Below are 8,167 nucleotides of genomic sequence, written 5' to 3'. Positions count from 1 at the left end.
AAAGCCTTTAACAAAATCCCTCATGAGAGACTCACTGAGCAGAGGGTTTCAACGTATTATCAACGATGATGCCTAGATCCCCTTCCCGGTCAGTGACTCCTAATGTGGAACCTTGCATTACATAACTATAATTCAGGTTCCTCTTTCCCACATGCATCACTTTGCACTTGCTCACATTCAACATCATCTGCCATTTAGATGCCAGGTCTCCCAGTCTTGTAAAGTCCTCTTGCAATTTTTCACAATCCTCTTGCGATTTAACAACTTTGAATAACTTTGTGTTGTCAGCAGATTTAATTACCTCACTAGTTACTCCCATCTCTCGATCATTTATAAGTATGTTAAAAAGCATAGGTCCCAGCACAGACACCTAGAGGGGAATAATCGAACGGCGCCGGCCAAATACATGGCCGGCCATGTATTTTGGCGGCACCGCAAACAGCTGTCCAGACCCCTATTTTCGAAAAAGATGGCCGGCCATCTTTTGTTTCGATAATACGGTTCTGGCCAGCCAAATGCCTTGAATTTGGCCGGGGTTTGAGATGGGCGGCTTCGTTTTTTAGCGATAATGGAAAGTTATGACGGCCATCTCAAACCCCGGCCAAATCCAAGGCATTTGGCCGTGGGAGGAGCCAGAATTTTTAGTGCACTGGCCCCCCTGACATGCCAGGACACCAACCAGGCTCCCTAGGGGTCACTGCGGTGGACTTCAGAAAAGCTCCCACGTGCATAGCTCCCTTACTTTGGGAGCTGAGCCCCCCAATCTCCCCCCTAAAACCCACTACCCACAAATGTACTGCACCCACTAAAACTGCTCCAGGGACCTGCATACAGCCTTCTAGGGCTTATTGCTGCTGTATAACTTTGGCACACCAGTTGACACCTGAAGACTAATCTCTTTGAAAAAGTCCTTTATTTGAATAAGCACGTTTACTCACAGTTAACTGCAGATCAGAGGTTGTGCCCCACTGGCAAAGAGTCCCCTCGTACTAAGATGAGCAGTAGGTCAGAGCTGGCACAATGGTGTACAATGCCCTCTTTGAGCACCATTCAAGGTAAGAACTACATTCTCTAACGTGGCTAACACAGGAAAGGGAACTAAAACTGGCTTACAAAAATAGTCACTACCGCATGGACTACAACAGGAAATAAAACAGGGCACACTCTGACCCAGTAAGCAGGGGGAAAGCACCAGGGGAGTAGAGCCTACCAACTACCAATACCTACACCCACCACAATGCATTGCTGATGTGACTCTGCAGTGCAAATAACAGAAAAGGTATCACACTCACCCCAGAGCCACATCACAAGCAGGAAAAGGCTGTCGGAGGACAGAACACATTCTGCTGTCATGGAGGTGGGTACGGCATTTGAGGCTGGCATACAGGCTGGAAAAAAAGTGTTTAAAGTGTTTTTTTTTTGGTGGGAGGGGGTTAGTGACCACTGGGGGAGTATGGGGAGATCATCTCCGCTTCCTTCCAGTGGTCATGTGGTCAGTTTGGGCACCCTTTTGAGGCTTGGTCGTGAAAATAAAAGGACCAAGTAAACCCGGCAAAATACTGCTTAACGCCGTATTTTTTTTCCATTATCAGCGAAAGCCAACTATCTGGTAGCCACGCCCATACCTGCCCATGTCCTGCCTTCGCTTCGCCGCCGACACGCCCCTTTGAACTTTCGCCGGCGAGGCGATGGGAAAGCGGCGATGCTGTCAAAAAAAGCAGCTTTCGATTATACCGATTTCCCCGCTTTTCCCAGATCGCCGGCCATCTCCCGATTTGTGTCGGGAAATGGCCGGCGATAACTTTCAATTATGAGCTGGCTAGGGAACCCCACTATCTACACTTCTCCATTGAGAATACTGACCATTTAACCCTACTTTCTGTTTTCTATCTTTTAACCAGTTTTTAATCCACAATAGGACACTACCTCCTATCCCATGACTTTCCAATTTCCTCTGGAGTCTTTCATGAGGTACTTTGTCAAATGCCTTTTGAAAATCCAGATACTCAATATTGACTAGCTCACCTTTATCCACATGCTTGTTCACTCCTTCAAAGAAATGTAATAGATTGGTGAGGCAAGTTTTCTCTTCACTAAATCCATGTTGGCTTTGTCTCCTTAATCCATGCTTTTGAATATGCTCAGTAATTTTGTTCTTTATAATAGTCTCTACCATTTTGCCTGGCACTGATGTCAGGCTCACAGATCAATAATTTCCCAGATCACCTCTGAAACCTTTTTTTAAAAATTGGCATTACATTGGTCACCCTCCAATCTTCCGGTACCACATTTGATTTTAAAGATAAATTACATATTACTAACAAAAGTTCTGCAAGTTCATTTTTCAATTCTATCAGTACTTGGGGATGAATACAATCTGGTCCAGGAGATTTACTATTCTTTAATTTGTCAAATTGTGCCATTACATCCTCCAGATTTATAGAAATTTCATTCAGTTTCTCTGACTCGTCAGCTTTGAATACTATTTCTGGAACCGGTATCTCTCCCAAATCTTCCTCGGTAAAGACCGAAACTATGACTTTGTCTTCCCTGAGTGCTCCTTTTACCCCTCGGTCATCTAGCAGTCCAACCGATTCTTTTGCCGACTTCTTGCTTTTAATATACCTAAAAAAAGTTATACTATGTGTTTTTGCCTCCAACACAATCTTTTTTTCAAAGTCTCTCTTTGCCTTCCTTATCAGCGCTTTGCATTTGACTTGACATTCCTTATGCTGTTTCTTATTATTTTCAGCCGGTTCCATTTTCTGAAGGATTTTCTTTTAGCTCTAATAGCTTCCTTCACCTCACTTTTTAACCATGCTGTCTGTCATTTGGTCTTCCTTCCTCCTTTTTTTTTTTGTACACAGAATATATTTGACCTGGGCTTCCAGGACAGTATTTTTGATCAGCATCCATGCTGCTCCCCTAGGTTTTTTTTTTTTCGCCGTTCTTCTCATTTTATCATAGTCTCCTTTTTGAAAGTTAAACGCTAACGTACTGGATTTCCTGTGTGTATTTACTCCAAAGCTAATACCAAATCTGATCACTGTTATCAAGTGGCCTCAGCACCATTACTTTCCTCACCAGATCATGAGCTCCAATAAGGACTAGGTCTAGAATTTTTCCTTCTCTTGTTGGATCCTTTATCAGCTGCTCCATACAGCAGTCCTTGATTTCATCAAGGAATTTTACCTCCCTAGCATGCCCTGATGTTACATTTACCCAGGCATAATTTTATAGCCACTATCTGCATATATAAAAGCTATTTTCTCCCTTTTGCACGTGGAAAAAGGTTTATGAAATTGCCCACACAGGGGTTCATTTTCACAGTACCTACACTGTGTGCAATGACAGCAGACACTTCCTTCTGTAAAGTTTGCATTAGTTCTCAAAATGAAAACATGAACATACTTTTACTTTGAAATTTTCCTACTTAAAAACTACCCCCACACAATTGTGCCTCCTTTTGTTTAGGTACATTTTTTCATCTAAAACAGCTTTCCCTCCAGGCCCACCCATCCAAATCCTTCATTGCTGTCGCTGCCTTTTCTCCTGCGGCTCCAGGGAACAGCCGTCCGGGAGGCAGTGATCAGCGTTGCCTGTCAGTGCCTGCCCTGAAATTATGCTTCTCTTCTCCCCGCTCTTTTCTTTGCTCGTCGTGCGCGCAGCGGCTGCTTTTCAAACAGGCAGCTCCGCTCCTCTCTGCCGCGTCCATCCGGCCCTCTGATGCACTTCCTGTTTAGTAGGGCCGGATGGACGCAGCAGAGAGGAGCAGAGCTGCCTGTTTGAATAGCAGCCGCTGCGCGCGCGCACGACGAGCAAAGAAAAGAGCGAGGAGAAGAGAAGCACAATTTCAGGGCAGGCACTTTCAGGCAATGCTGGTCACTGCCTCCTAGACGGCTGTTCCCCAGAGCCGCGGGAGAAAAGGCAGCGACAGCGATGAAGGATTTGGATGGGCGGGCCTGGAAGAGTAAGTGCTGGATTTGTGGTTGGTTGGGGGGGGGGGGGAGAGGAAAGGGAAGGGATACTTTTGCCAGAGTCAGACTTGTAGGAGGAAGGGGATTAGAGGGAACTGAGAAGGAAGAGAGCTGCTGGAGGTGGGAGGGAAAGGAGGAGGGGATCAGGATAGAAGGGAGAGAGCTGCTGGACATGGGAGAAAGAGAAGGAGGGGACGATGGAAGGGAGTGAGCTGCTGAAGGAAGAGGAGGAGGGGATCTAGGTGGAAGGGAGAGAGCTGTTGGATGTGGGAGGAAGAGGAGGAGGGGATCTGGATGGAAGGGAGAGAGCTGCTAGACGTGGGAGGAGAACTGTAGGGAAGGGAGAGAACTGCTGGTACAGCACAAGGAGGGAGGGAAGGGAAACAGAGTTACCACACCAAGGAGATGAAGGAAAAGGGATTATTAAACCTACAGCTTGAGGGAGGGAGGCAGGAAATCAAGCAACCAAACCAGATGCTGGAAAGAGGAGGGAGTGAGAGGGAGAGAAGCTGGATGGGGTAGGGTCAGAGAGGGTAGAGATATATTGGCACTGGGGACAAAGAGAGGGGAGAAGATGGACAGAGTAATATAGGGATACAGAGAAAAGGAGATACTAAACATGGAGGAAGATAGAGGTACAGAGATGGAAGAAGATGGATAGTGGACATGGAGAGAGAGTAGAAATATCAAATGGACATGAGACCTTGGTGAGTGAGTTAAGAGAAGACAGAATGATGTAGAAACCAGAGACTGGGACCAACATGACTTGAAAAATAAAATGAGCAGACAACAAAAGGTAGAGAAAATAATTTTATTTTTATATTTTGTGACTAGAATATGTCAGATTTGAAATGTACATCCTGCCAGAGCTGGTGTTAGATATGACTGGGGCCCAAGGCAGATATTTAGAAGGGGACCCCTAAATATCTGCTTTGGGGCCCTAGTCATACTAACAGGTTGCACCTTCTTCAGCTTCCAGCTGGCCAGGGGTTCTCTTTGGCTAGGGGGCCAAATGCAGTTGCCCTAGTTGTATCTCCCCTAACGCTGTCTCTTGCATGTGGTATCATATTTTGCACAGTATAGGAGAAAATGCATCTCTTTGTGTTTCTCTGTGCTAAATGCAAGGTCTGGCCTCTTGGAATTTTGATTTAATTTGCTTATGGTTTGTGGTCACTTATTCTGTATTTGGCATTTGTGTTCTGTGTGTGTGACCAAAGTATTCTGTTAGCACCAATTTTCTATGTAGTATTCTATAGTACTTTGGCTTCTTCAGTTTTCTTGATGTATTGATATTTTAGGGCCCCACTGTAATATTTAGGGCATATTTGGGGGAAGCATATGTGTGTTGGCGGACTGTGGCTCAGTGGAGGATGAAGCATGCACCCTCTTTTATTTCCCCTAGCTCTCAATGTGTCCTGCAGCCACTGAGGCCAGCACTGCTACCCCCATTGAAGTTATTGGGAGTGGGGTAGGTGTGCTGTAGGAGTAGGGACATGGGCAGGGCATATCAGGTGGCAAGTGTTTCTCTAGTGCCCATCCATCCAACTTGTTGGCCCACCCAAAAATTGCCTTCTGGCTATGCCACTGGTTCATACTAGCCCTCACCTTTACCCAGCCCTTGAAATACCTCCCCAAATGTAGGTGTAAATACTCATGTAGGAATTAATGCAGTAAAAAGCATTTTATCCATGAAAACTGCTCTGAAAATTATCCTTCCCATTTTTGAGCCAATCTGTTATGTAATTCATTAATCCCTTCCAGTCACATCAATCTGTTGCAGTGTTGGGAGCAAGGGAGCTGCTGAAGAAAATGTAGAAATTAATGAGTTAGGAAAATGTGTAATTTTCATGGAGATCTATGGCACACTGCATTCAATAGACAGTTGTTTCATCTGCAAATAGTCCCTTAGAGTGATAAATAAAAATCCTGTTAGACCTAGGGCTTAACAGTTATTGGATTATGTGATACTTTTACTTGTACGCTGGCACTGACATTTTCACCTTCCTTCTGTTTTAAACAGGTTTGGTCTTCTGACTCCAGCTAAGCTGCTGCAAGCAACTGAAATAATTGCCTCAACCTTAACTGACTGCTGCCTCACCTCTGCTTGCACAAGATGTCTTCCAACACCAACCTGTTAACCTTCCTCTGTTTACCACCGTTATTTGTTGCACCATTATGTCTGCTTTTCTCAGTTCCCTTTCTTCTGAGCTCTTAAACAACCAAGAGGCAGATGCACTAAAGCTAAATGAGCCTTTAATGACTCTCCAACGAGGAAAATTTGATCCGTTGCATGCATCAAAGGGCTTTTACCGAGGAAGCCAGCAGCTAACGAAAACGGAATGGAGATGAGCAATTAGTGTGAAAACCCCATTGAAACGACATGCACTAACCTTTTCCGATTGCCTTTACGCAGGAAAAAGGCAGGAAATCTAACGAGAGGTCTGGACCTCTCGTTAGGACAGCTCTGTGCCAGGAAAAATCATTAAGTGAAAAAATAAACAAACTTTGAGCCAATCCCAGCGCATTAGCAGAGCTAAAAGCGCTGTGATTGGTCCAAAGGACGTCAGAAAACACATAAAAAAATAAAAATAAAAAAAGGATCGGGAGGGGGCAAGGGCGCTCATCAGGAGCGTCCTGTACGGACGGCCTTGCCCCCCCCCCCGCTGCTCCCCACTTTCCGCCGCTCCCCCCACCCCAAAAAAGCAAAATTCTAGCAGCCCCTGCCCCCCTCCCTTCCTCACTACTCTGTCTCACCTCAGCTCCGCCTCCCGACATCCTCCGTCCTGTGCCCCGCCCCCTTTTGGGGTCGTCGCCGCCATTCCCCTCCTCCATCGGGCCCCCCTCCCTCTTACCGGGCCCGTGCAGCGCCTCTCTCCTCTGTCCGAAGGCGCTGCACGGGCAAGAAGAAAGCTGATGCCTGCCTTCGCCCAGCTTCTGTCGCGCGTCTCTCTCCTCCTGGGCCCACCCCTGTCTGACGTCGGTAACCTACGTAGGTTACTGACGTCAGACAGGGGCGGGCGCAGCAGGAGAAAGACGCGCCATCGAAGCTGGGCGAAGGCAGGCATCAGCTTTCTTCTTGCCCGTGCAGCGCCTTCGGACAGAGGAGAGAGGCGCTGCACGGGCCCGGTAAGAGGGAGGGGGCCCGATGGAGGAGGGGAATGGCGGCGACGACCCCAAAAGGGGGCGGGGCACAGGACGGAGGATGTCGGGAGGCGGAGCTGAGGTGAGAGAGTAGTGAGGAAGGGAGGGGGGCAGGGGCTGCTAGAATTTTGCTTTTTCGGGGTGGGGGGAGCGGCGGAAAGTGGGGAGCAGCGGGGGGGGGGGGGCAAGGCCGTCCGTACAGGACGCTCCTGATGAGTGCCCTTGCCCCCTCCCGACCCTTTTTTTTATTTTTGTTTTGATTTGGGAGCCATGTGCTTGTGATTTGACTGTGTTTTGACTGTTTGTGGCATGCGCAGAGCAGCTAACATAACGCTTGGCTGCTCTGCGCATGATTTGGGGGCCGATTAACGATGTGTATTGTGATTCTTTGATACATTGTACGTTTCAATACCGATCTCAGCATGTGTGACTTTTTTTTTGGTGCATTTTTCGTTATTTTAAAATCGTTAGGGACTTTAACGATTTAGATTTTTTTACGTTTGGTTGCTGCATCTGCCTCCAAGTTTCTTATGATTTTAGCTATTTTAAATCCTTGAAGAAGAGGCAATAATAACTGTCATTCTTCCCAATTCAGCCATGAGTTTGACTGCTCACTTACTCGTTCCTAGCACAGACTGGAGAAAGGACCATGTTCCTTCCATGTGAACAGTTCAGAATTACCTTTGTCACCACTGGCGTTAATCATACGGGGTGGGGGGGGGCGGATTCGATATATGGTGCCTAAAAACTGAGGAAAGGATATACTAAGAAAGGGTTATCTGAAAGTGAACTCAAACACCCAGGTTTTAAACAATTTTTTGAAAGGAAGAAAGGATGATTCTAGATGAATATCAGGTGGAAGAAAATTCCAGAGTTGTGGACAAAGCTAACAAAAAGCAGTACCCCTAGAAATATCTAAGCAGGTTATTGTTGGCAAGGATATTAGCTGTGGGATTTGTGTATATGACTTTGACCTTTTCAATAAAATCTGTATGGGCACCAAACCATTTCAAAGGCATGAAATAGATATTGCAATTCCACCCTGTCAA

Source organism: Microcaecilia unicolor, chromosome 2 (genome assembly GCF_901765095.1).
Source record: "Microcaecilia unicolor chromosome 2, aMicUni1.1, whole genome shotgun sequence".
Classification (NCBI taxonomy): domain Eukaryota; kingdom Metazoa; phylum Chordata; class Amphibia; order Gymnophiona; family Siphonopidae; genus Microcaecilia; species Microcaecilia unicolor.
Note: the sequence above shows the minus strand (reverse complement) of the source record.